Source organism: Ornithorhynchus anatinus, chromosome 4, assembly GCF_004115215.2.
Source record: "Ornithorhynchus anatinus isolate Pmale09 chromosome 4, mOrnAna1.pri.v4, whole genome shotgun sequence".
Taxonomy (NCBI): domain Eukaryota; kingdom Metazoa; phylum Chordata; class Mammalia; order Monotremata; family Ornithorhynchidae; genus Ornithorhynchus; species Ornithorhynchus anatinus.
This window is the reverse complement of record NC_041731.1, coordinates 68,340,803-68,350,575: the sequence shown is the minus strand read 5'-3', so window position 1 is coordinate 68,350,575 and position 9,773 is coordinate 68,340,803.

The following is a 9,773-nucleotide window of genomic DNA, read 5'->3' as shown; positions in this document are numbered from 1 at the left end:
CATGGGGCTCACAGTCTCAATCCCCATTTTACAGATGAGGTAACTGAGGCCCAGAGAAATGAATTGACTTGTCCAGGGTCATACAGCAGGCAACTGACAAAGCTGGGATTAGAACCTCCTGCCTCTAGACTGTTAGCTAGTTGTGGGCAGGAAACATGTCTGCTAATTCTACTGTAATGTACTCTCCCAAGTGCATAGTACAGTGCTTTGCACATAGTAGGCATTTAATAAAAACCACTGATTGATTGATATGACGAGGAGATCACTGAAGTATGGAGAAGGAGAATCAGTGTGGCCTTTTGGATAGAGCACAAGCCTGGGAGTCAGAAAGACCTTGGTTCTAATCCCAGCTCTGTTACTCATCTGCTGTTTGTCCGTGGACAAGTCACTTCACTCTCTGTGCCTCGGTTACCTCATCTCTAAAATGGGATTAAGGACCATGAGTGCTTTTGGGATGCGGACTGGATCCAGTCCGATTTGCTTATATCTATCTCAGATCTGAATACCATGCCTGGCACTTAGTAAGCATTTAACAAGTACAACAATTGTTATTACTATGATTACTGATATTACTATTATTATTATTATTAAGACTTCATAGCAAATGCCCATTCAGAAACCAAAGAGTGAGGTCAAAGGTTAAGAGGATCAATGCTTCAGTGGAAAATGCTCTGGATTCCAGCTCCAATCCTGCTGCCATCCTGGCGTGTGACCTTCAGCGAGACATTTTAGATCTCAGTGTTTTGTTTTCTTGCTTACAAAATGGGGAAACAATTATCTACCGTTAGGGGATGTTGTGTGGGAAAAGTAAATGAGGGTTTGGAGTAACAATAATGATGTTGGAAACTTTCACAGTGTAGTGGATAGAGCACAGGCCTAGGAGTCAGAGGACCTGGGTTCTAATTCTGGCTCCACCACTTGTCTGCTGTGTGACCTTGAGCAAGTCACTTCACTTCTCTGTGCCTCAGTTACCTCATTTGTAAAATGGCAATTGAGACCGTGAGCCCCATATAGGACAGGAACTCTGTCCATCCCAATTTGCTTGTATCCACCCCAGCACTTAGTAAAGGATCTGGCACATAGTAAGCACTTAACAAATACCACAATTATTATTATTTACTTGGATGAGCCACAATTTTTGAGATATCAAGACTGAGAACCTGCAGAAAATAATTGATTCTAGTGCTAGTGGTTTGCATCCTTTAGTCCCTGTCAGTCAGTTATCTTGGGGTCAGAGAGGGCAACCAGGGAGTAGGCAGTCAGGAGTGTAGCACACTGAGAAGTACATTATTCATTATGATTTATTCATTATGGTATTTGTTAAGCACTTACTATGTGACAAGCACTGTTCTAACAAGTTTATTAGGTTGGACTCAGTCCCTGTCCCACATGGGGTTCACAGTTTAAGTAGGAAAGAGAATGGGTATTGACTCTCCATTTTACACTTGGTGAAACTGAGGCCCAGAAAAGTAAAGTGATTGCTTAAGGTCATATAGCAGATAACCGCAGAGTTGGGAATAGAACCCAGGTTCTCTGACTCGCAGCTTAAAGGTCCTTCCAAAAGTAGGAGGGCAGAAAAGTCCCTAGTATAAATCAATCTATCAATCAATCATGTTCATTGAGTGCTTACCATAATAATAATAATAACATTTGTTAAGTGCTTACTATGTGCAAAGCACTGTTCTAAGCGCTGAGGAGGATACAAAATGATCAGATTGTCCCACGTGGGGCTTACAGTCTTAATCCCCATTTTACGGATGGGGTAATTGAGGCACAGAGAAGTTAAGTGACTTGCCCAAAGTCACACAGTTGACAAGTGACTGAGCTAGGATTTGAACGCATGATGTCTGACTCCCAAGCCCATGCTCTTTCCACTGAGCTACGCTGCACTGTACTAAATACTTGAAAGTGTACAATATAACACAGCTGGTTGACATGTTCCCTGACCACAACAAGCTTACAGTCTAGAAGGAAAGACTGACATTAATATAAATAAATATATTACGGATATTTACATTAATGCTGTGGTGCTGAGGGAGGGGTGAATAAAGGGTGCAAATCCAAGTGCAAGGGTGATGGAGAAGGGAGAGGAAAAAGAAGAAATGAAGAAAGGCCTCTTGGAGGAGATGTGCCTTCAATAAGGCATCAAAGGTGGAGAGAGTAATTGTCTGTCAGACATGAAAAGGTAGGGTGTCCCAGGCCAAAGGCAGGAGGTGGGCAAGAGGTCGGCGATGAGACAGACAAGACTGATGAACAGAGAGCAGGCCTGCACTAGAGGAGCAAAGTGTGCAAGCTGGGCAGTAATAGGAGAGCAGTACATGCAAGGTGATTGAGTGCGTTAGAGCCGATGGTTAGGAGTTTCTGTTTGATGGGGAGGTGGATGGGCAACCACTGGAGGTTCTTGAGGAGTGGGGAAATATGGACTGAACAGTACTGTAGAAAAATGATCTGGGCAGCAAAGTGAAGTGTGGACTTCACTTCACTAAGAACCAGCGTGACTTAGTGGAAAGAGCACAGGCTTGGGAATCAGAGGTCATGGGTTCTAATCCCAGCTACACTGCTTGCCAGTGCTTTGGACAAGTCACTTAATAATAATGTTGGTATTTGTTAAGCGCTTACTATGCGCAGAGCACTGTTCTAGGCACCGGGGTAGATACAGGGTAATCAGATTGTCCCACGTGATGCTCACAGTCTACAGTCTTAATTCCCATTTTACAGATGAGGTGACTGAGGCACAGAGAAGTTAAGTGACTTGCCCACAATCACACAGCTGACAAGTGGCAGAGCAGGGATTCGAACCCATGACCTCTGTCTCCCAAGCCTGGGCTCTTTCCACTAAGCCATGCTGCTTCTCTGTACCTCAGTTACCTCATCTGTAAAATGGGGATTAAAACCATAAGCCCCACGTGGGACATCCTGATCAGCTTGTATCCCCCACAGCACTTAGAACAGTGCTTTGCACATAGAAAGTACTTAACAAATACCACCATTATTATTATTATTATGGACTGGAGTTGGCAGAGACAAGAGGCAGGGAGATCAACAAGGAGGCTAATATAGTAATCAAAGGAGGATAGAATAAGTGCTTGGATTAACATGGTAGCAGTCAAAAGTAATTACTGAATTGTCAATCAATCCTGTTCTCCCTTCTGCTTGGACTGGGAGCCCCATGTGGGACAGGGATTTTGTCCATTTAGATTATCTAGTATCTACCCCAACATTTATTACAGTGCCTGGCATAAAGTAAGCACTTAACAAGTACTGTTAAAAAGTCAGTGGTATTTACGGAGTGCCTTTGGGTGTTGAGCACTGTACTAAATGCTTGAGAGAGTACAATTTCCTGTCTTCAAGGAAGTTATATCGCAAGAGGAGAGCCTGGTAAACCCAAGTTGTTTAAAAATACACTGTCATAAGCATTTTGGCCCAAATATTGTTAATTAATTAATTAAGGTATTTATTAAGCACTTATGTGCCAAGTATTCTACTAAGTGTTAGGCTAGATTCAATCTGAGCAATTAATAATTACAACAATGTAAACCCATCTGAAATGAGGGTCTCAGATGAAATAGCATAGACACCAAACTGTAGAGTACTAAAGAGTGATTTTTCTGTAACAATCATTGCCCCTGGTTGGAACCGAAGGAAGAAGCAACACAATAGCTGGCTGACAGCAGAGCAGGGAAGGCTAAGTAGATGAATAAATGAGGGCAAAGTAACGTCAGTGAAGAATATACATCCGTGCTAAGGGTAGGGTTCTTCAGGGGGTCTTATGCAAAACATATCAAAGAAGGCCTTTTCCCCAGTTGGCCCTGACTTTCCACTCTCACAGCACAATTAGAAGAGCATATTTTACTTCTTGGCCATCAGAGTGTTGGAAAGAAAACCCCTCTCAAGCCTGTCATCACATTTTGTAAGAATTATTGCTAGAAGGATTCAGCTCTCTGTCAGGATGGAACCCTTATGTTCACTAATGAACTCAGCTAGTTTCCATATAGGACTGCAAATGAGGGGGAGGACTTTTTTCCAGAGGAAGGCACTGGTTGATGGTACGTATGTGAGAAACAGCATGGTGTAGTGGATAGAGCACGGGCCTGGGAGTCAGAAGTACCTGGGTTCTAATCCTGGCTCTGCCACTTGCCTGCTGCGTGACCTTGGGGTTGTCCCTTCACTTCTCTTTGTCTCAGTTCCCTCACCTGTAAAATGGGGATTAAGACTGTAAGCCCCATGTGAGACTGGGACTGTGTCCACCCCAATTATTATATATCTACCCCATAATGTATATATCCCAGTACTTAGGACTATGCCTGGCATATTTTAGGCACTTAACAAATGCCACAACTATTATTATTCCTGTATTTTCCCCTCATAACCCTTCAAGTTCAAGTGAAAGGTTCTGTCTAGGCTTGAATAAAGGCCACACATTTTCTGTGTTGGACCAAAGGATCTGTCCTAGCAGGAGAGGCAGGCCAGCCCAAATGTAATTGGATTTCCATGTTTATTTAATGTTTTTAGTCATCTGCTGGCAGGGTCGAAGCATACTAATTTGCTGATGCACTGGACTTGTTTAGCTCTGTCTCTCCATGCCCTTCTGCCATTAACCTTTACCACTGCCACATTCCACTCCTCTGCTCATAACTGGCCAAGACTTCCATCTGGATTTGGTACATACTCACTACAGTGCCAAGTAATGGCTCCTTGGACTGTCTCAGTAAACATGATTTTTAATTTTTGCTGCTGAATTAAAACACCCAAAGTTGTTTTTTGGCTAGCTAATAAAAAACTTGAGGAGTGTGAGCAGAAAACTCTGTGAACTCTACTGACAAGAGTTCCTTCTCTGCAAACATTCTAACCCCTTAAATTCAGGGAAATGGATCATATGATGCCATCAGAGCACTGTGAATTGAAATCTCCTGCCAGGTTTTAGACACAGAGAGCGATGGTCTCTTCCTTCACTTCTTTGCCAAGCACAACTAAGATGCTTGTTATTTTTAATGATAATTAAGAGACATTATACCTAAACGATTGTCTCAAGACATTACTGGTCTCATTCTAAATGATGCCATGAGAATATTAGAGCTCAGAAGTTTTCTTTTCTCATTGTTTGAGGTGTTCAAATAGTCAAGGTCCATCAAGGGCATGTGGCAGTGGTTTCGTTCTCACAAATCTACTTCTAACCTAGCACTGGGTTGTAGCCCTATACTTTAGACATTCATTGCCATCCTACAGTGTCCCAACTGGTCTCAAAGCACACCTTGATCCAGAGGACATGACCTTACCTTTCCTTGAAAATGTTGTCTGCTCTATGATGCTTAGCCATCTTTCAATTCTCTTCTTCCTCCAAACTTTATTTTGTATCCTTCTTCTACCATGAGTGTGGGCACTCTCTGAGGGAAGGTATTTGGTCATCTACTTCCATTGCACTCTCCCAGGTGCTTAAAACATACTCTGCCCATAGGAAGTGCTGAGTAAATACAGTTGATTGGGCCCAGAGGTTTGATGCATTTCAGTATCCATGAGTTCACCTCAGTTCCATTCTAAACAATGACCTTGGAAGCAGAATGGCCTATTGAGAAGCAATCAGGAAGCAGTGTGCCCTGGTGGGAAGAGCAGTAGCCTGGGAGTCAGAGGAACTGGGTTCTAATACCGGCTCCAGCACTTGTGTGCTGTGCTACCTTGGGCAAGGCACTTAACTTCTCTATATCCCAGTTACCTCATCTATAAAATGGAGATTAAGACTGTGAGTATCTTTGGGACATGGGCTTTGTCCACCCTGACTAGCTTGTGTCTACCCCAGCGCTTAGTACATTTGCTGGATCATGGTAAGCACTTTACAAATAACATAAAAACAAAAACTTTATGCTTAGGTGGAATCAGGTCAGCTTCTGGGGAAGTGAGACCATACAGTGGGTGGGAGGCTATATCTCCCTCCTCTTCTTTTTGCTCTTACTCCTCATTTCACTCCTCCTGCATTTTAGGTAATAATAATAATGTTGGTATTTGTTAAGCGCTTACTATGTGCAGAGCACCCTTCTAAGTGCTGGGGTAGATACAGGGTAATCATATTGTCCCACTTGAGGCTCACAGTCTTAATCCCCATTTTACAGATGAGGTAACTGAGGCACAGAGAAGTTAAATGACTTGCCCACAGTCACACAGTTGACAAGTGGCAGAGCAGGGATTCGTACCCATGACCTCTGACTCCCAAGCCCATGCTCTTTCCACTGAGCAATGCTGCTTCCCATGATGGTGGGCTCTGTGAGGTCAAGGGTCATATCTATACTTTTCTCCAATAGCAAGTTCAGTGCCGGATACAGTGTAATGTAGCGTGGTATTTAATGGTATTTATTAAGTACTTACTATGTGCCTTATTATGTGCCAGGTGCTATGGTAAATTGATGCATATATAAACACTCAGTAACTACCGTTGTTGTTAATGTTAAATGTTAAAATCAGGTTACTAGGGTTATAGAGGAAAAAGAAAGAAAAAGCAGGGAAGGTAAGCAGCGTGGCTCAGTGGAAAGAGCACGGGCTTTGGAGTCAGGGCTCATGAGTTCGAATCCCAGCTCTGCCACTTGTCGGCTGTGTGACTGTGGGCAAGTCACTTAACTTCTCTGTGCCTCAGTTCCCTCAACTGTAAAATGGGGATTAAGACTGTGAGCCCCACGTGGGACAACCTGATTCCCCTATGTCTACCCCAGTGCTTAGAACAGTGCTCGGCACATAGTAAGCGCTTAACAAATACCAACATTATTATTATTATTAAGCAGGAAATTACTAAAACTAAGACTGGAGATACTCCACTCTTTCTTTCAACATGAAATCACAGATTTTTACACCTGTCAGACAGTGAAGCTACAGATTACGTTCCCTTCAGTAAAATGTATGGGACAGTCGAGGAAAGACATGGAAGGAGAAGGAATCTAATATCCTGTGGAATCAGGGTTTTAGGCATTTGTAGAGAGATTGGGAAATTGTGAAAGAGAAGATTGGTGAGCAGAGGAATAATCCACAGGGTGAAGTGAGAATGGACAAGACATTAGCAATGACTTGTAGTGGAGAATTGGACAATGTGCCTGGGATTTAATTCCAAAACTAATTATTTGGGACAAGGGCTGGGGAAGTCAAGAGGAGAGCTCCAAGGGATAATGTGTCTGGGATTTCACTGCAGAACTAATTATTTGGGACACGAGGTGGGAAAAGACAGAGGAGAGCTCCAAGGGGTATTCATTCATTCATTCATTCGTATTTATTGAGCACTTACTATATGCAGAGCACTGTAATAAGCACGTGAAAAGTACAATTCGGTAGCAGATAAACACAATCCCTACTCAACAACTGGCTCACAGTCTAGAAAGGGGAGACAGACAATGAAACAAAACAAGTAGACAGGCATCAATAGCATCAAAATAGATAAATAGAATTACAGATATATACACATCATTAATAAAATAAATAGAATAATAACAATGTTGGTATTTGTTAAGCGCTTACTATGTGCAGAGCACTGTTCTAAGCACTGGGGTAGACACAGGGGAATCAGGTTGTCCCACGTGGGGCTCACAGTCTTAATCCCCATTTTAAAGATGCGGTAACTGAGGCACAGAGAAGTGAAGTGACTTGCCCACAGTCACACAGCTGACAAGTGGCAGAGCTGGGTTTCGAACCCATGACCTCTGACTCCAAAGCCCGGGCTCTTGCCACTGAGCCATGCTGTTTCTCTAAATAATAAGTGAAGGGATTGGAGGCAGTATATCTAAGGTGATATTGAGGAAGTGGGGATTGGTGTTTGGTAGTTCTGGATGATTGCAGGGAATTGACCTAAGCACCGGAACTTGAGCAGAGGAGCTACTGAAACAGATAGGTGAGCCAGAATCGAGAATGAGCTTGGTCTGATATAATAACCACTTTTTAGAGAGGTATATACTTTTTAGAGGGACACATCATTTTAGGAAAGATTCCCATTAAAGGTTTTAATAAGAATCCAATGCTCTCTTCCATTGTCTTTCCACTTTCATCTCACAATCCAGCAGAGTTAAAGAGTCCCAGGGAGCCCACATGTGAGTGTGAAGATTAAAAGTCCTTTCGAGGGGTCTCATCATTCAGCTCCTCACACACTTAACACTCATTGGCCCCCAGGAACCATTTGGATCAAGAGTGCTGCTGGTACAGTCGAACTGTGGGACTTTTTTTTCAGTCAGAGATTTGTCAAGTTGGCAGGCTACCTTTCTTACCCATAACAGAGCCACCTGCGAGGAAGAGCCATTGGTGGTTAAGCAAAAATAATAAATAATGGCATGCATCCTGCCTAATACAGTGGAATGTGGGATGGGGAGGCGATGAGGAGCATGGCTTCTCCCTCAGTTTGGCATGTGCATATGGGCAGGTCAGTCACACAGCTGCAGATTAAAGCTCAAGAGCCCCGGTGTTGCTTCTCAAAGCAGAGTCCCGGAAATGGAGGGAAGGGCATGACCCAAGGCCAAACATGAGCTCTTCATCTCTCTATGGCCAGCTGTAGGCTCGGAGTTTGAAGATGCACCATAAATAACCATTAGTGATAGACCAATAAAGTTCAAATGGTGGGAATTAAGGAGTAATTTGAGAGCCGGGTGGAGGCGGCAACAGGAATGCACATTTATTCATTAAATCAAGAATGCCTGTGGCCTGGGAAGGTACTAAAAACAGCAACAAAAAACAGGCAGCAACATCTGCTCCTTGTTGATAGTGACCGGTCAATGTACATCAATAATATTAGTGAATTCATTAAATGCTGTACTAAGCATTTAGGAGAGTACAATATGACAGAGTTGGTAGACATAATGATAATAGTAATAACTGTGATATTTGTTAAGCTCTTACTATGTGCCAAACACTGTACTAAGTGCTGGGGTAGATACAAGACAATTAGGTCCCACATGAGGCTGACAGTCTAAGCAGGAGGGAGAAAAGGACATATTGACACGAAGACATGTTTCCTACCCATAAGGAGCTTACAGTCAGAAGAACAAATGGTACAGGTTGGAACCTGGAGATTAGCAATGAAAGAGACAATTTGGGTCAGGAATCTATCAGTTGGGCAGTACTGAGGATGAAGGCTGTGATTTTATTCATTTTGAGAGCTCTCAAAAAACTGAGATGCAGATATGAGCATGGAGGAAGTCCTTAAGCCCTCACTTCCCTGCCCTGAGAAAAAAACCTTGAAATTGGAGAAGTGCTGATAAGTGGAAAGGAAAATTTAATAGGGATTAAAATATCTTATTTTAAAGTGGACCCAAATTTGCCATTGCATTAGTACTGGAGGGAGAATGGGAGCTGATCAAGATACAGATTAACATATATTAACATTAACATTAAGATACCTGTGGCATCTTGCCTTATCCCCCCCTTAAAATTGAATTTAACTACCTGTCGAGATTGTCTTCGTTGTGGGCAGAGAATAAGTCTACCAACTCTGTTGTATCGTTCTCTCCCAAGTGCTTAGTATAGTGCTCTGCACATAGTAAGTGCTCAGTAAATACAATTTATTGATTAATTGTTTATTTTCCAAAGAAGATCAAAAATGTTTCCTCACTACCATGTGTTTAATGTTAGATTATCAGAACCAGCAAAATAGGATCTGTTTCACTAACTCCCAACACTTTCACTCATTCAGTCGTATTCATTGAGTGCTTACTATGTGCAGAGCACTGTACATTTGAGCACTGTGTGTAGAGCACTGGGGAGAATACAATACAAAATAAATGGACACATTTCCTGCCCACAATAAGCTTACAGTT